We start from the raw sequence: 20,000 nt of genomic DNA, 5'->3' as shown, positions 1-20,000 counted from the left end.
TTCTATACGAGTGCACCAAGGGGGACAGAAGAAGATAGGACGAACATGATATTAAGCTAAACAAAAGGATTAACGAAACGTTTAAAACAAGGAAACAGTTATTACAGACGATACATACCATACCTTGGACATACTTACAAACACTTTAACACACAGATAATTTTCAAACTACATGGAACAACCGGTCATTTCCATTTTCACACACATCCTTTCTTCACACGACACGAACAGGGAATGAAATAAACTCCAGTCTACCCAGGTCCGTTAACTTAGGGCATGTCGTGGCCATTGTTGATGACAACTCTAAATTTAGTTTTGGGGTGAGAATATAGATAGGACGAAGTTGACTTCACTCAGGTCTTTGTTGGTATTGCTTTTTGCCATCCGCGTTTATGAGTAATTTTTACTAAACTGTATTAACCAGACTATAAAACGTTCAAGGTTACACATAGGTTTGTGTGTTGGCTTGTTATACTTCCGGATGGCAATGTTATGATCTTCTTGGCCAAGCGCATACTATCTATAATAATTATCTCTCTTAGACCATAACAAATTGAAATACTCTCAAACCAATGCAAAATGCTGTCCATTACAACAAGCCCGTAATTGGATTCAATAGTCTGATGTCACGCAGCCCGGCAACGGCGGCCATCTTGGTTCTAAACAAAGAAAATCATTACTTTTTATTTTTCATGCTGGCTAGAACTTTTCATTCCCTTTTCATATGCCTTTTGATCAGAATGTGTAAAAGTCAAAACATGATCCAATTTATGTGGGGTTTTTTCCTCTGGAAACGCTTTTATGCTCGCCGGAGAAATATTTCATACGGGCGTCCGCCATTGTTCCGATAGTTTAGAGCCAGTGTTACTAAGTTACCATGCGTCATTAGGAAGGAAGTGACGTTACGACTATTGAATCCTTTTGAGTTCGGCCTTAAGACCTGCAAATATGTACACGTAGGATATTACCATACCCTGATTTATTTAATTTTAGTTGCTTTATTTTTACTAAAATGTGACCCGCCGCCTACAGCTGGTATTATGTCAGAATTAACCAAATACCGATTAGTGAATTTATAGTTAAAATTAATGACCAGAGATACCGCTTGTTGGTCATTCACATTTTAAGGCTAAATTCAGACTCCCGAGTAACGAGCTTGAATTCAACTTCATATTTCAGAATAAGCTTCAACAGTCGTGACGTCACTTCCCTCGTAATGACGCATAGTAACTTAGTTACTGGTTCTAAACTATCGGGGAAATGACGGACGCCCTTATGAAATACTTCTCCGCCAGCATAAACGTGTATCCAGATGAAAAAAAAAAAACATTATAAATCTGATCATGTTTTGACTTTTATACATTCTGATCACATGACATGTGAAAAAGTTCTAGCCAGCATGAAGAATAAAAAGAACCGATTTTCTTTGTTTACAACCAAGCTGTTCGTTGCTAGGCGGACGTGACGTCAGACTATTGAATCCTATTGTGGATTTCATTTTCAGAGTTAAGTTCCCAATGTCATTTTATCGTGTTGAAGCGGTGGGTCATTTTTGTATTTTATATAAATGTCTATCTCTCTCTCTCTCTCTCTCTCTCTCTCTCTCTCTCTCTCTCTCTCTCTCTCTCTCTCTCTCTCTCTCTCTGTGGCATATCACTTGGACGTAGCCTCCCACACAGTCCTTCGGAAGAAGTCTCTGTCTTGTGCCCATCTGCCACATTCCGTCACGCCGTTGTTGAGCCATTCCTGTATATCCTGTTACCATCTTCTTTGTGGTCTTTCTCTACCTCTTTTGCCCTCCGCCATGCCCTCCAGTACATCTCTCTCTAGTGTGTCGTGTATTTTCAGGTGCCCAAAGTAATTGAGTTTCAGCTTTTTTATCTTACTCATTAGCAGGGACTTTTTTAGTCCTAGTGTTTTCATGATGTTTGCATTGCTTTCTTTGTTTGTCCACGGGATGCGTAATATTTTTCTATAGCATTTCATTTAGAAGGCGGTTATTCTCTTTTCTGATTCTTTGGTTATAGACCATGTCTCGCATCCATATATTGCAGTAGGAAAAATACAGAATGTTAGGATCTTCATTTTCAGTCTGACTTCCTCGCTCTTCCAGATTGCCATCATTTTGTTAAGTTTGTTTCTTGCAATTGCAAGTCTTCTCCTGATATCTGGTGCCGATTTTCCATTGTCTACTATTTGTGCTCCAAGGTAAATGAAATTTGTAACATTTTCCAGTTGTTCTCCTTCTATTTCGACCTGAGCAGTGCTGCTTTTATCTGTGCTCATTATTTTCGTTTTCTTTGCGTTTAATAATAGGTCTTTGTCTTCACTATGTTTTTTGCCGCTGTGACTGATGTTCTCCATCTCTTGTTTATGATTATATAATCTATTTGGTTCTTTAAATGTCTATATCAAAGAATAAACAAAAATGTGTAAACTGATTATTAGTAACCTTATTTCCTTGACTAAAGTATTTGTGCGTCTTTGCATTCACGAGAAATGAGTGAGTGCATTATCTACCAAATTCAGTCTCTTAGGGCTAACCCACACTGGAGACTGACTCCGACAACCCGGCACTGCCGTCGTCTACCGTTTTGCGGATAAAGACGTCGGGCACGGACAAGATACTAATAATAAACAGAAGAGTCGCTAGACCTACCCATACGAAACACCTGACGTCCTCTGTCGTTTTTTTTGTTTCTAGTGGCTCTTCTCTTTATTCTTAGTATTTTGTCCGTGCCCGACGTCTTTATCCGGAAGACGGCAGAGGACGGCAGTGCCGGGTCGTCGGGGTCAATCTCCGGTGTGGTTTAGCCCTTAGTTTGTGGACAAAGAACAATTACAGTGACTTCTCCACGCGGGACTGATATCTCGGTGGTCAGGCTTTGTGTTTTCAAATGATTTGTGTGATCATTAAATAATAAAATTGATGAACTGTTTTCACTGTGTCGTTTTAATAGCGAATGTCGTCAAGCCTCCAAAATAGCTTTATCAGAGAATTGGCGATCTCCACACATACCATCGTCATGTTTTGAAATTGAACAGTATTCACTATTTCGAGGAGATCGGACTAATGTAAATAAACGAACTGGGGGGTGGGGTGTGCACATTCATTAACAACAAATGGTGCCACCCCAATAACTGTCAGACAAAGTGTACTGTGACGATCATATTGAATTTCTTACGGTATCCTCACTACCATAATAAATTATCTCCCCCGTGAATGTACTCATGTCATCATCATCAACGTCTACATTCCACCATCATCAGACTACAACACAGCAAAAAATATTTTGAGGAAAGAAATACAGGACATTCAGTTAAAGTCATTCGACGCCGTAATGATGGTCACGGGTGATTTCGGCCACTGTAATGATTTCACTGTCATCAAGGACATTCTTGAGGGTAGAGTTGAGGGGAAAAGAGGAAGAGGCAGGCCAGCAAGAACTTGGATAGATGATGTGAGGACATGGACAGGATTGTCGGCAGCCGAATGCAGTCAGCAAGCCGTCAACAGGGAAGATTGGCGTGTCATTTCAAGTCGACCTCAACCCATGAGATGACACTGGAAGAAGAAGAAGAATGATTTCACTCTCCCGGGACTTTATCAATACGGGGACTGCGATACAAGGGACAAAAAAACATTTGATTTATTCCTATGTAATGTTAAAAATAGTGATAAATTTTCACCCCGTGCCCCATTAGGTTTATCTGACCATTGCATGCTTTTGCTACTCCCCACCTACCGCCCTGTTTTTAAACTTGTAAAACCAATAAAGAAAAGTGTACAGATCTGGAACGGAAGTGTGTGTGAAGATTTGCGTGGTTGTTTTGAATGCATTGACTGGAATGTTTTTATCGAATCATGTGATAATGTGGATGAGCTGAATGACTGTGTGAGTGAGTATTTTAAATTTTATGACCAGCTGGTGTGTTGTAAAAAAGAAATAAGATATTAACCTAATAACAAGGCTTGGATAACAAAAGATCTAAAACTTCTATTAAACCAGAAGAAAACTCTCTTTAGTTGTAGAAACAAAAAAAAAAGATATTAAAACAAAACAAAAATAAATAAAGAGAGTAATATCTAGATGTAAAGACAAGTACAAAAACAAAATTGAAAAATACTTTTCTTCTCGGGATATAAAGGACACGTGGCGGGGGCTTAAAACTTCTGTTAACAATAATCCAAAGCCCACGTTTCACACAGCAAACAAATTTGATATTGAAAATTTAAAACATAAATTAAACAAGGCTTTGGAAGATGAAATGACTATTGAGGTCAGTGAAGAAGAAACGAGATTCGTATTTTCTAAACTAAACGAGAGGAATGCTGCCGGGCCGGATGGATTGAAAGGAAAACTATTAAAATAATGTGCCCACCAGCTCTCCCCCATTTATACACATAATTTAACTGGTCCCTCCAATGCGTTTCGATCCCTGAAATTTGGAAAACTTCAAAATTTATTCCTGTTCAAAAAAAAAAAAGAATAATTTGAATCAATGAACGATCTCAGACCTGTTGCGCTGACTTCAATAATAGTTATGAAATCTTTAGAACAACTTGTTCTTATTAAAATTAGGAACCAGTTTATGCAATTGAGTGATATTCATCAATTTGCTTACAAAACAAGAACGTGATGTAGAGGATGCTATTCTGCTGTTTACAAACAACATTTACAGGCATCTAGATCACGCTAAAAGCTATTGCAGATGGCTTTTTGCAGATTTTTCTTCAGCATTCAATACAATGCAACCACAGTTGGTTGTTCAAAAATTGACTAGTCTGAATTTAAACAAAATTTCTTGAGTGCTCGAATTTTTTACGGGGAGAGCACAGTATGTTCAATTAGGACAAACCGTGTCTTCCTGTATAACTACAAATACTTGGTGCACCTCAATGTTGTGTATTGTCCCCTGTATTATTCACGATATATACGAATGGCTGTAGAAGTCAAAACCTGAGTGTACCTTTAATCAAGTTTGCAGATGACACCGCTCTTCAAGGCCTTATAACAAATGGCAACGAAGTGGCTTATTATAGACAAGAAATTGATAAATTTGGATCTTGGTGTGATGCCCACCACCTAGTGCTTAAAATAAGCAATACAAAGGAGCTGATGATTGATTTTAGGAGAGTGAAGGAACCGATAGAACCGTTAAAATTAAAGGACCAATTCGTCCAGCGAGTTCCTCATTACAAATACCTTGGTGTAACGATTGATGACAGGCTCAAGTGGGATGAACACTTGAAAAAAATTAAGCGTAAGATGTTCAGACGTAATTATAATTTTTTTTATCAAAACTTTCTCAGTTTAGAATAGATAAAATCCTCTGCACATTATTTTATAGAGCAGTAATCGAAAGTGTCTTGACAATTTGTATAACAGCTTGGGGAGGCAATTGCTTAGCAGTTGGAAAGAACAAAATAAATTAAAATATCCACACACAAAAAAAAAAATCCATTAAATGCTATTTATGTAAATGATGTTGACAATTTAGATATTTTATATTAAAAAATGTGTATTAGTAAAATAACTAAAATATTAAATGACCAGCATCATCCACCAAGATCATCAGTTATTATGTCAGGAAGGAGTGGTCGCCCTTTCTCTGTTTCAAGAAAAGCAGAAAGAAACCGAACGAAAGAGTGAAAGAGATAAATAGAGAAAAAGAGAAAGGAAAACTAAAGAGAGAAGAGAGAAGAGAAGAGAGAGAGAGAGAGAGAGAGAGAGAGAGATAATTTATCAAGCCTGGGCCCGTCGGAGGAATAACTGCAACTACTCTCAAACTGGAAGTGGAACCCCACAAGTCCACCCGCAATATCTAACATTATCATCATCTCATCAAGATCGCATAAGATACGTTATATCATTATAATCTCATTTGTAACTGTGATCACCATTCATTTATCAGAAGAGCTTTTGAGCTTGAGCTTTATATAGCGCAATATCCACTAAATGTGCTCAAAGTACTTTACAAGTGGTCCCTGGTCAACAGCAACATTTAACATGTAGGACGGGACATCAGGCGATATTTCAATTTTTCGGACAAAGACCACACTGTTAACGGCCAGGTACTCATTTTACACCTGAGTACGGTGAGAGAAAGTGAATAAAGAGCCTTTTCCAAGGACTCCACTATACGCCGAGCGCGATGCTCGAACCCAGGACCTTCCGATCCGAAAGCGGGTGTCATACCACAGTCACTAGACCACATAGTCGCATGAGAAGACTCATTTAATTAAATTTCATCTTTCTATTCATATCATCTTAAACAAATCGTCATTTGTTCTTTATTTTAAAACGTAACTAGTAAATTCTGGGAGCCTTATTTATCATCTTTATTTTATGATTGTCGTCGAGTGAGCTCATAAGCACTCATTTAAACCATGACAATAATATTGACACGATAAATATATTAACCAGCGCACATGAACTGGTCGCACTTGTGCGGCTATGTGGTCTAGTGGTATGACACTCGCTTTCGGATCGGAAGGTCCTGGGTTCGAGCCTCGCGCTCGGCGCATAGTTGAGACCTTGGAAAAGGCTCTTTACTCACTTTTCTCTCACCGTACTCAGGTTTAAAATAAGTACCTGGCTGTTAACAGCGTTATCTTTGTCCGAAAAATTATAATATCGCCTAACAGGCGTAATGTCCCGTCCTACATGTTAAATGTTGTTGTTGACCAGGGACCCTTTGTAAAGCGCTTTGAGCACATATAGCGGATATTGCGCTATATAAAGCTCAATTTTTAATTTTTTTTTCAAGTAAGCGAGTGAGGGTCTTAGAGCTAATGGCGTCATCCCCAGTTAGCTTAGGGAATTAGGGTAAAATTGTGCAAATTAGCGATGAAAGTACCGAATTTGGAACAAAGTAACTTGAGACCACTATTAATCGCTTCCACGAGGACGAGAGACGCATGCGCACAACCAATATGACGTTCTCTCTCTAATAACTTTTCCGCCGGTGACGTCAAAGACTATGGGGTCACGTCCAATCAAGGGACGCCACTCTTCCGCTAATCTCATTCCCTATAGAACCACATTGAGAAATTCCTCTAACAGTGTCAAGTAGGGAAATACAAATCCGCCTATAGATAGAATGAAGTTGACGTCACTCTGGTCTTTGTTCTTGATTTTTGCCATCCACGTTTATGAGTAATACTCCCTAAACGGTATTATCCAGGCTATAAAATTTCATGATTACACATAGTTTTGTGTGTTGGTCCATCATACGTCCGGATGGCAATGTTATGAACTTCTAAGCCAAGCGCATACTATCTATAATACGAGCTATATAAAAACAAAAGGGGCGTAATCCATGAATTATTTCTTGACAATTCGATGCTTTTAAAATATATTATGTTTTAGCCCGTGAAAGCGGTTGATTATTTTGGCTTAAATAATTATCATTGTTAAAAGTGTACCTATATGTGATATAGATAGTTCGAAGATGACGTCACTCAGGTCTTTTTTATTGTTTTTTGCCATCCGCGTTTATGAGTAATGCTCACTGAACTGTATTAACCTGACTATAAACGTTCATGGATACACACAGTTTTGTGTGTTGGTCCGTTATACTTCCGGATGGCAATGTTATGAGCTTCTTCGCCGAGCGCATACTATCTATAGATAGTTCGAAGATGACGTTACCCAGGTCTGTTATTGTTTTGTTGTTTTTTGTTTTGTTTTTTGCCATCCGCGTTTATGAGTACTACTCACTAAACTGTATTGACCAGACTATAAACAATCATGGTGACACACAGTTTTGTGTGTTGGTCAGTTTTACTTCCGGACGGCAATGTTGTGAACGTCTTAGCAAAGTGCATACTATCTATAGGACCGTATGGGCCGATTGTAGAGCTTTATTATGAGGACTGGGGGGGGGGGGGGGGGGGGGGGGGGGGGGGGGGGGGGGGGGAGTTGGTGCTGGTGTTAGTTTTATTGGTGTTGTGTTGGTCGTCATCGTGATGACGAAGAGGATGATGGTGGTGGTGTTAATGGTGATGATGATGATGATGATGACGATGATGATGATGATGATGATGATGATGGTGGTGATGATGATCAGGATGATGATGATTAGGTCGTGGTGATGGTTGTGGTAGTTTGATTTATAATCATTTAATGTTAGACCATTTGCTGTTAATTTTATTTATTAATTTTTTATTTTTTTTTTAATTTAATTTTTTTTTTTTTAGAAATTGTTTTGCTGGCCTCAGCAGTGACATTGGCCAGGGGTTGGGAGTGTTAAAAATAATCATGATCCGAGTTCAGGGGAGACAACTGTAAACGTTATTGTTGTATAATTTTATGAGTTTTTTTTTGATTGTTTCCCTTGAACTTGGTATTTTGACCGGAACTCTAGTGAAGCCCAGGGTTGCCAATTTGGCAGATTTTCTGCCAAATGTCCTATTTTTGCAGAATTTGAAGTCGTCTGGCAGAAGAAAAAAAACGGTTTGGCAGTTTGGCAGATATTTGGCAGATTTTATTTTCCGAGGCCAAGGAATGAATGTATAGGTCTACTCCACGTTTTCCATGGCAATTTTTATGTATTAGTGATTTTTTTTTAGTTTGGAAAATTAAAAGAAAATATTTATGACATCGGCCTTGCGAATTTTTTGTTTAACAAAAGTGGTGAGTTTTCAAAGGGGGTACTATAAATAGTACGGTTTGGCAGATTTTTGTGGTATTTGGCAAATTTTTAAAATCCAGTTGGCAGAATGCCTGAAAATAATCTGGCAACCCTGGTGAAGCCGGCAGATGAAAATGAAGATGAAGATATGTTTTTGATAAGTTGACATGATTGGATGGATTTGGGATTGGAATTTTATTCGTCTTGTTTTGTTACTTTTTATTTTGGTCAAACAATAAACTCATTTCAATAGAATACAGCCGCACAGCTCGTTACGGACTATATTTTTGTATAATCATACCAAGACAAATCCTAATTAACCAGTAGATTTTTGACCAATCAAAACATGGAATTTGTGACACACCTTCACACGTGCTCGGACAAACATAGTTGGTTGTTTATAAACAATAACGTGAACGAATTCGACCTCCATCTGATCGTTGTTATTGTTTTTATATTGACAAATGGGTGACTAGTTATCACACGATTTTCTCGATCATATTATAAACGTTTAAGTTTACACACAGTTTTCTGTGTTGATTCTACTAATCACGAGGTAGAACAGTTGGTATTTTACTTAACAACACATACCATCTATAGTAAAACCTGTGTAGTTTGCTGTGTCTACCAATCACTGTCATTGTTTACATTATGACGATTGTCCGAGAGGCGTGGTTATCTACCGGTTAATTGAGTGAATTGATAATGTAACACAAATTTTATTCGTGAATTGTGTCCTGGTTCAAGAAACAAGTTTCTGAACCGGGAATACATTACTATCTCTATTTATGACTTTAAACCATGAATGCTTTTAACGCACATTCCAGGGTTTAACACAATGTTTACAGTAATTCTCCAGTAACATGATCCAGGTTGATAGATGTGACTTTTTGATCACATCACCTATTTTTTCCTATATATTTTATCGATCTCAAGCGATAATCGATTTTTAATCCTTTGAAACGTCATATCAGCTGCTTAATTACAAAATAATAATAATAATAATAATAATAATAATAATAATAATAATAATAATAATAATAATAATAATAATAATAATAATAATAATAATAATAATAATAATAATAAAAATGAAATTTATTTATATTGCACCCACTCCTCTATACAATAAAGCTCTAGGCGCATAACAATAACTTCAATCCATTCAAATTTCTCTCTCTCTCTCTCTCTCTCTCTCTCTCTCTCTCTCTCTCTCTCTCTCTCTCTCTCTCTCTCTCTCTCTCTCTCTCTCTCTTTCTTTCTCTCTCTCTCTATCTCTCTCTCTCTCTCTCTCTCTCTCTCTCTCTCTCTCTCTCATAAGATAATAATATTGTCCCAACTGATCAGTAACACTCAATATCAATATGTAAGATGTATAGTCTTTTATGCGGTAGTCTATAATCGTTCAAAAACACCTGTCAAATGCGTAGTAAACCCTTAATGGCGATTTACACGACGGTTAAAATCTATGAAATATTTAAATTTCTTACATTCGTTTGCTATATAATATATATATATATATATATATATATATATATATATATATATATATATATAATATGTGTGTGTGTGTGTGTGTGTGTGTGTGTGTGAGTGTATAAGTTTGTTAAGTTACTCCGATAAATGGAACTTTTGTCATAATCATGTCTATTTATAATCTCTCTAAAAATGCTTAGTTATTGCATGAAAAACAGCCAAAACCGTATACACTGTTAAAACAACTATTTGATATTTTTTCCCTTTCAAATTAAATATCAAATGTAAGCCTTTTTGTATATTTTCAAAAGCATTTTGATATTAATTATAATTTTAAAAGGATTATTATTAGCTATACTCTTAATTAACACAATTTTTAGACCAAAAGAAAAAACAAACGAATTATTTTATATATAGAATGCGCTTGGCCAAGGAGTTCACAACATTGCCATCCGGAAGTATAACGGACCAACACACAAACTCTGTGTAACCATGATCTTTTATAGTCTGGTTAATACAGTTTAGTGAGAACAATTCACAAACGCGTATGGCAAAAACAATAACAAAAGCCTGAGTGACGTCATCTTCGAACTATCTATATAGATAGTTCGAAGTTGACGTCACTCAGGTCTTTGTAATTGTTTTTTGCCATCCACGTTTATGAGTAATTCTCACTAAACTCTATTAACCGGACTAGAAACGATCATGGTTACACAACGTTTTGTGTGTTGGTCCGTTATACTTCCGAATATCAATGTTTTGAACTCCTTGGCCAAGCGCATTCTATCTATAGGCAGTATAGATAGTATGCAGATGACGTCACTCAGGCCTTTGTTATTGTTTTTGCCATCCGCGTTTGTGAGTTGTTCTCACTAAACTGTATTAACCAGACTATAAAAGTTCATGGTTACACAGAGTTTGTGTGTTGGTCCGTTATACTTCCGGATGGCAATGTTGTGAACTCCTTGGCCAAGCGCATTCTATCTATAGAAAGTTCGATGATGACGTCACTCAGGTCTTTGTTATTGTTTTTTTTTTTTTTTGCCATCCACGTTTATGAGTAATTCTCACTAAACTCTATTAACCGGACTAGAAACGATCATGGTTACACAACGTTTTGTGTGTTGGTCCGTTATACTTCCGAATATCAATGTTTTGAGCTTCTTAGCCATGCGCATACTATCTATAGGTAGTACAGATGTGCACTTTGTACCTTCCGCCGTCTTGCTTTCAAATAATATCGTTGCATATTGCGCGGCACTCGTCCGCCGTGTTATGGAAAGCAATGAAATGATTTTTAACTCAATTCACAAGTTCACCCACCGTACGTATCGAGCGTGCGTGTTCACTGAAATTTTGACTTGTTTTCCGGCAGGATTTTCCCTCTTTCCAACCAAATCACTCGACACATTTAATTTTTGTTGTTCAGCGATTCATATTTAAAACTGAAAAGGTAAGAGGTTAATTTGTTTTTATTGATTGCAATTGTTTTAGGTAAGAATCGAAGTGCTTATAGATAGTATGCAGATGACGTCACTCAGGCCTTGTTGTTCTCACTAAACTGTATTAACCAGACTATAAAAGTTCATGGTTACACAGAGTTTGTGTGTTGGTCCGTTATACTTCCGGATGGCAATGTTGTGAACTCCTTGGCCAAGCGCATTCTATCTATTCTCAGTGCTGTAGGGATCTCTAGCCGTAAACAATCGTACGGCTACAGTGACCATGGCAATGGTCATTTCTACTTCTGCTCTGCCTCGTCCCGAGCTGACCCGGCTCATCATATAAAAGCCAAGGGGACCTCTCGAATCTCTCTCATCTTACAGTCTCTCTTATCTTGTGCGGCTATGTGCTCTAGTGGTATGACACTCGCTTTCTGATCGGAAGGTCCTGGTTTCGAGCCTCGCGCTCGACGCATAGTTGAGTTCTCGATAAAAAGGCTCTTTATTCACATTCTCTCACCGTACTCAGGTGTAAAATGAGTACCTGGCCGTTAACAGCGTTGTCTTTGTCCGAAAATTTGTAATATCGCCTAATAGGCGTCATGTCCCGTCCTACATGTTAAATGTTGCTGTTGACCAGGGACCCCTTGTAAAGCGCTTTGAGCACATTTAGTGGATATTGCGCTATATAAAGCTCAATTTCAATTTTAATTTTTAATTTAATTTTACTCAGCTCACTTCTTCTATCAACTACCTACCGCCTAGATTCAGGGTAAGCTATATTTTTATACTTTAACTTTATCTATTTAATATCTAGTTTTAACTTAGTAATTCCGTGATCACCGGCCATCTGGACCCATCCTAGCCATGGAGTCCTACAGCCAGAATACCGAGTTCTGGCAATCACGGTAGTTACTACAGTGCTACTGCGAAGAGTGATTAATTTCACAGTAAATTTTCGGGAGGACTTCCATAGTTTTACAGCAGTTTTATTATATTATATGTGACCCTCCGCCCGAAACGGTATTAAGTCGGATTTTTCAATAATTTTGGGTTTTTGGTACCCAATCATAGCTTATTTTATGCTTTAAAATTTCATACCAAATTTATAAAATTCTGATTCTTCATTGCCGAAATATGACCGTTTGAAGTAGGGAGAGTGTAAAAACCAAGTTTTGAGAAAATCGAATTTGATGTGAGGCACCGTTTTCACGCACATTGTCAAATCAATGGACAAAGATAACTCCTTAGATACGGGCATTGGATATTTGACGAGAATAGTACAATTTGCAGAGACGTCAATTTTCAATTTGACTCACAGGAATTTCAGGCACCGCTCGAATTTCTATACCGAAAGAGGAATTTCCGCAAACAAAAAAAGGGAATTTAGATGGTATTTAGTATCGTGCTTAAATATTGTATAGATCTAAATAGATAACTGATTAGAACTATATTATGATATATAAACACATTGCCAAATACAGCCCAAAAGTTTCCTTATTTCAAATGAAGTAAAGCTCCAAACCCTAATGGTAGTGATGATGATGTGGTGGTGGTGGTGGTTGTAGTAGTAGTAGTGGTGGTAGTAGTGATGATGATGTGGTGGTGGTGGTGGTTGTAGTTGTAGTAGTGGCTGCGGTAGTAGTAGTAGTAATGATGATGATGTGGTGGTGGTTGTAGTAGTAGTGGTTGTGATGATGTGTTGGTGGTGGTTGTAGTAGTAGTGGTAGTGATGATGTGGTGGTGGTGGTGGTGGTGGTTGTAGTAGTAGTGGTCGTGATGAAAATGTGGTGGTGGTGTTTGTAGTGTGTGTGTGTGTGTGTGTGTGTTTGTGTGTGCACTTTTAGCACTCTCTCTCTCTCTCTCTCTATCTCTCTCTTTCAAACACACACACACACACACACACACACACACACACTACAACCACCACCACCACCAATCATTATCATTACCATTACTACTACAACCACCACCACCACATCATCATCACTACCACTACTACTACAACCACCACCACCACATCGTCATTACTACTACAACCACCACCACTTCATCATCACTACTACTACTAAACCACCCACACCACATCATCACTACTACTACTACCACAGCCACTACTACAACTAGTGATGGTGGTGGTTGTAGTATTAGTGGTCGTGATGAAAATGTGGTGGTGGTGGTTGTAGTGTGTGTGTGTGTGTGTGTGTGTGTGTGTGTTTGAGAGAGAGAGTGAGAGTGCTAAAAGTGCATCTAGTGATAAGTAGAGCAACATGAACTTTAAAAACTAACGAGGAGAGAGAGAGAGAGAGAGAGAGAGAGAGAGAGAGAGAGAGAGAGAGAGAGAGAGAGAGAGAGAGAGAGAGAGTGAGTGCTAAAAGTGCATCTAGTTATAAGTAGAGCAACTTTAACTTTAAAAGCTAACTAGGCCATAGTGCTAGGTTAACGTATTTGTGGTTAGCTATTATTGGCAAGTATAGGAAGGCGGTCCTTCAGGTCGTATTCTTAAAAATCTCTCTCTCTCTCTATCTATCTATCTATCTATCTATATATCTATCTATCTCGCTCGCTCGCTCGCTCTCGCTCTCTCCGTCTTTCTTTCCCTCTGTATTTCTCTTTCTCTCACATACTCTCTTCTCAATCTGTCTCTGTCTGTCTCTCTCTCTCTCTCTCTCTCTCTCTCTCTCTCTCTCTCTCTCTCTCTATCTATCTATCTATCTATCTATCTATCTATCTATCTATCTATCTATCTATCTATCTATCTATCTATCTATCTATCTATCTCTTCTAATTTCTTCCTCTTTTGTTTTCTAAAAACCTTTTTCTCTCTTTATCTATCTCTCAATTTTATCCCCCCCCCCCCCCCCCCTCTTTCTTTCTTGACTTCTGTCACATTTATTTTCTCCTTGTCTCTCATTCTTCTTCTTCCTCTCTCTTTCTTTCTCTCTCATGTTTTCCCCCATAAATCTCTAATGTTCCCTATGCCGGGTTGTCTCTCGCTCCTTTTCTGTTTATTCCTCTCTTTCGTGGTCGTCCTCTCTCTCTCTCTCTCTCTCTCTCCTCTCTCTCTCTCTCTCTCTCTCTCTGTCTCTCTGTCTGTCTCTCTGTCTCTGTCTCTGTCTCTCTCTCTGTCTCTCTCTCTGTCTCTCTCTCTCCTCTCTCTCTCTCTTTTCTTTCCATGTTAAAAAAGTGAGCTTTTGTATAGAGCAATAGCCACTAAATGTGCTCAAAGCGCTTTACAGGGGGTCCCTGACCAACAGCAACAACATGTAGAACGAAACATGACACCTGTTAGGCGATATTATAGTCTTTTCTGACAACGCTGTCAACTCATTTTACACATGAGTACGGTGATAAGTGAGTAAAGAGGGAGGGGATAAACTCTTACTACTGTCTTGGTTACCCTCCATGTCTGTCTTCATCATTCCATATTACTTTCTATTCTTGCCATGGAATGATATTGTTTGAGACCACTTTAACCATTGATTGGAGTTCCTCATCGACACCCTCAAATTTATGGTAAATTTTACGTGATATGAGGGTCCAGATAAATCTGTTAGTAGAGCAGAAGAATGTGCGGCTATGTGGTCTAGTGGTATGACACTCGCTTTCGGATCGGAAGGTCCTGGGTTCGAGCCTCGCTCGACGCATAGTTGAGTCCTTGGAAAAGACTCTTTACTCACATTCTCTCACCGTACTCAGGTGTAAAATGAGTACCTGGCCGTTAACAGCGTTGTCTTTGTCCGAAATATTGTAATATCGCCTAACAGGCGTCATGTCTCGTCCTACATGTTAAATGTTGCTGTTGACCAGGGACCCCTTGTAAAGCGCTTTGAGCACGTTAAGTGGATATTGCGCTATATAAAAGCTCTTTTTTTTAAGAGCACTGTCTTCAGACACATAAGGACCAAGGTCGAACCCAGGTGCAGTCGGGATTTTTCTGACCCCCGTGTTCCCCCTGCATCATTAATTGGGTAGCAGGTTCAATTATATCTGGTGGAAAGAACTAAGATAGACCAGCGTCCTATCCTATCCAAATGATAGCAACAAATGTCCATTTTACGCTATAGAAACCGGGATAAAATCCGGCTCCATGGGTCTTATGGATTTGAGAACTACTTTTTGTTATGAGATATAGTATTGTAAGTCGTCAACTTGTTATAGGTTTTGATATATTGGCATATTTAATGAAGATCCTTTGTATATTTTAGGTCGAGCAGGTATAATACTTTTAACTTTTAACATCCTTCTATATAATTTTATAGAGGAATACTGGGACTTTCAAAAATTACAATAATGATGGTGTAACACATTCCCGTAACATAATGCAGATTTCCAACATGATTCTCATATATCTCAAACCCATCCTAGTAATACCGGGGGAGAATAGCGAGCAGGGGGAGCGCTAGTAATATCGGGTGAGAAAAATTCTGGTCCTTACATCCAGCACCACTAAAAAGCAGTCCTGAGAGAGGGAGAGAGAGAGAGAGAGAGAGAGAGAGAGAGAGAGAGAGAGAGAGAGAGAGAGAGATGATGATGATGATGATGATCGGGTGAGAACACAGAGTTCTATACTATATACGAGAGGCGGAACTCGGTGCTCCGCCATGTGATCATATAGTAAGATAGAAAGAAAGAAAGAAAGAAAGAGAGAGAGAGAGAGAGAGAGAGAGAGAGAGAGAGAGAGAGAGAGAGAGAGAGAGAGAGAGATAATGATGATGATGATGATGATGATGATGATGATGATGATGATCGGGTGAAGTAGCGAGAAATAATTCTAAATTTTATATGTTCACCCTCCTTACGTCCAGTAACACTAAAAGGTATATGTTTCTCTCTCCCTCTCTCTCTCTCTTCTCTATCCTATGTCTGTACATCCAACCTCCCCTTCTCGCTTTTTTATCTAATCCTTTCAAATATTGTTTTGATTGAAGTAAAAAGAAGCATATTATTATTATTATCATCATCATCATCATCAGTCATCATTATTATTATTATTATTATTATTATTATTATTATTATTATTATTATTATTATTATTATTATTATTATTATCATTATCATTATTATCATTATTATCATTATTATCATTATCATTATTATTATTATTATTATTATTATTATTATTATTATTATTATTATTATTATTATTATTATTATTATTATTATTATTATCATTATCATTATCATTATTATTATTATTATTATTATTATTATTATTATTATTATTATTATTATCATCATCATCATTATCATTATTATTATTGGTGGTGTATTCACTCAGAGTGGCATGACTTCACACTTTGACTGTGTTTATTTTACAACATTTATGTCACTTGGACCATTTACCCTTTGTGGTCTCTTGGTCTTCTGATGGTATTAGATCTTTATTGATTTGAGACTATGAGTAACGACATATGCTTGTGTGGTTGATGCACCAACTTGTATACTCAATACTTATGATTTTATAGTATTACTAATATTAAACAATGACCTACAGTATAGATAGTATGCAGATGACGTCACTCATGCCTTTGTTATTGTTTTTGCCATCCGCGTTTGTGAGTTGTTCTCACTAAATTGTATTAACCAGACTATAAAAGTTCATGGTTACACAGAGTTTGTGTGTTGGTCCGTTATACTTCCGGATGGCAATGTTGTGAACTCCTTGGCCAAGCGCATTCTATCTATATTTTCTCTCGTTTAGTTTCAAATTGTTTGATGTTTGTTTTTTTAATGCAAACAGCCAAAATGATTCTTATTGATTCCTTTTTAAATTCAATAAACGATTTGACTCACTAATCGCAGCGGTCTTAGTTTCCAGCATAGTGTAATATGTGACCCTTCGTCTCAAAACGGTATTATGTCAAAACGAACCATATGCTTAATAGCCGAATTAAATGTTAAACTGGTCAAAAATATAAATTGATGGCATTAGCACCCTAAAATATGGTATCCATTCTCCTCAATAAAACATACAAACTCAACACAAGTCTGATATTTCTGGCTATAAATTCAATTTTCAAAATCTTAACCATCCCGACTTGATACCGTTTTGAGGCGAAGGGTCACATATTATACACTTGGTGGGGTTCCTGACCTCCCATAGTGGGCAGGGGGGCACATACTGTGTTTTCTATCCCCTTATATCTGTTTTCCAATAGCTTTCTGTCTTTGTCTTGGCTGGGAGGGAAACAGTCAAATGCATAGTTATTGTTTTGGAAGGTGATATTTTTTTCCTTGTAATTCATCTCTATGTTTATGTATTACTATGTTTGTTATTTTGAATGTATAATGTAAGCATTTGAATATATTCGTCTTTGTTGGATTTTGTGCTTGTGTCCGGATGAGACGTATAGGTGGTCTCAAACTTACATTGGTGGTATGCTCTAGGAATCTATATCTGATCCCTATTTTTCCCCAGTTCACCTCTCTCTCTCTCTCTCTCTCTCTCTCTCTCTCTCTCTCTCTCTCTCTCTCTCTCTCTCTCTCTCTCTCTCTCTCTCTCTCTCTCTCTCTCTCTCTCTCTCTTTCTTCGGTGCTTTAATTGTAGTTCTAGAACTTTTTACTATCCCATTTTCTTCCTTTTTACTGGCGCTGATATAACCTAAATGTGGAAACTAGTGACGATGAGGGTTATGGGAGTGTGAGGAAATGATGATGAAGATGATAATGATAGCGATGATGAGGAGCAAGAGGATGAGGATAATGCTGCTGTATGAGTCATTTCGTATTGACATAGAATGAAGACAGATGTATATTTATGAAGGTGAAAGAAGAAACTAACACTGTATCTTAAACACTTGAATTGGCAATACAGGTCCGATTAGGCAATTGTCTTTCCATCATGCATATTAGACTGTTTGCGCGAACGGGTCCGATTAGAGATACATCCTAGAAAGAGGAGCTACGACAAGAAGGGACAACTCGCCGTTCGCGTGGCCCATACCACACTTGCCTAGTGATTTGTTAGCGCGTGTTAGCAACGCGCTCCTTGGCTGTCTGCCAGTTTCGCCTGGCTAGACTAGAGGGAGGGGAGGGGAGGCCTAATTAAACTGGGCACGTGTGTGTGTACCCTTTGTTTTGTTTTTATTTTTATTGGGCCATGTGTTGTAGACACCCATCAGTGACTCTTTGTTGAAATTTAGTCTTTTTAATTTTAGTATTGAGTGGAGATCTGTTCCCACGTGTTATAGACAACCATCAGTGACACTTGAGATTTCTAGATCTATAGTAGGCTAGTACTAATAAGATCTGAGATATTTTAGAGATTGAGATGAACATAGAAGACGCTGAGTTGTACATTTTGTTAATTTTGTGTGCCCCCACCCCCCCCCCCCCCCTGTTCTCCTTCCTCTCTCTCTCTATCTATCTTTCCTCTATCTCTCTCTCCCTACCCACTCACCCCTTCCCCACCCCCTCCTCCTCTCCCCTCTCTCTCTCTCTCTCTCTCTCTCTCTCTCTCTCTCGCTATATTATCTACCTACCTATCTACCTACCAATATATCTATCTATCTATCTCAACCCCCAAACCCAAATAAATTTAATCACAGATTATCTAAACACAACTCAACTTATTCTAAATTATGGCAATTTCGACATTTAGTTACACTGTTATGAGTTTATAATAATCTGAAACATGAACAATATTTCACTCCTACTTACACTTTCTCTACTTACTCGATCATTGACAATCTCTTCTCCTCCTCACTTCTTCTTCTCTCTCCTCTCTCTCTCTCTCTCTCTCTCTCTACTCTCTCTCATCAATTGATAGAGAATGTTGAGTACATTTAGTTAATTTTGTGTGCTCCCCCCCCCCCTTGTTTCTCTCTCTCTCTCACTCTCTCTCTATATATATATATCTATCTATCTATCTATCTATCTATCTATCTATAGAGATGACGGACTCGCTATAACCAACAGACGACCAAGAGCGAACGAAAACATCAAAAAACAAATCTGTAAAATATTCCAAAACAACAATTTGAAAATCACGATAGAAGCAAACAAAAAAACAGTTGACTTCCTCGACATCACATTCGACATAAAATCCAATTCATTCCAACCGTTCAGAAAACGAAACAACACCATTAGCTACATTAATAAAAACAGCAACCACCCCCGTCCCGTCATTGAAAACATACCAAAAAACATAGCACTGAGGGTGAGCAAACTTTCGGAAAACAGAGAGATATTCAACGTCGCAGCCACCCCCTACAAAGAAGCACTCACAAAAAGTGGATACAACACACCATTTGTATACACAGACGCCTCCCTCTCATGTAAACCCCAACACACAAGTGAAGAACGTAAAACAAGAAAACGACACATAACTTGGTTCAACCCACCTTTCGACATAAACGTCAGCACAAACATAGGACAGCAGTTCCTGAAGTTAATTGATACACACTTTCCAAAAAACCACAAGCTACATAAAATTATCAACAG

General features: G+C 38.0%; 2 protein-coding genes across 2 annotated transcripts in view; both read left to right on the top strand.

The window, feature by feature from the left end:
- LOC144956473 (kynurenine formamidase-like) overlaps positions 1–2,441 on the top strand; it is a 38,467-nt gene extending 36,026 nt beyond the window's left edge. The window contains exon 6 of the mRNA XM_078886993.1: positions 1–2,441. This exon is cut by the window's left edge and continues 952 nt beyond it. The gene's annotated coding sequence lies outside the window, so the exon portion shown is untranslated.
- An 8,918-nt stretch (positions 2,442–11,359) lies between these two features.
- Positions 11,360–20,000, top strand: part of LOC144956283 (isatin hydrolase-like) — a 36,956-nt gene continuing 28,315 nt past the window's right edge. Inside the window, exon 1 of the mRNA XM_078886757.1 lies at positions 11,360–11,566. The gene's annotated coding sequence lies outside the window, so the exon portion shown is untranslated. The remainder of the gene's footprint in view (positions 11,567–20,000) is intronic.

The sequence above is a fragment of the Berghia stephanieae genome, chromosome 11 (assembly GCF_034508935.2).
Source record: "Berghia stephanieae isolate SIO BIC M18660-M18661 chromosome 11, UCSD_Bste_1.3, whole genome shotgun sequence".
Lineage (NCBI taxonomy): Eukaryota > Metazoa > Mollusca > Gastropoda > Nudibranchia > Aeolidiidae > Berghia > Berghia stephanieae.
The sequence above is the reverse complement of the archived record's forward strand: the minus strand, read 5'-3'. Positions and strand labels throughout refer to the sequence as shown.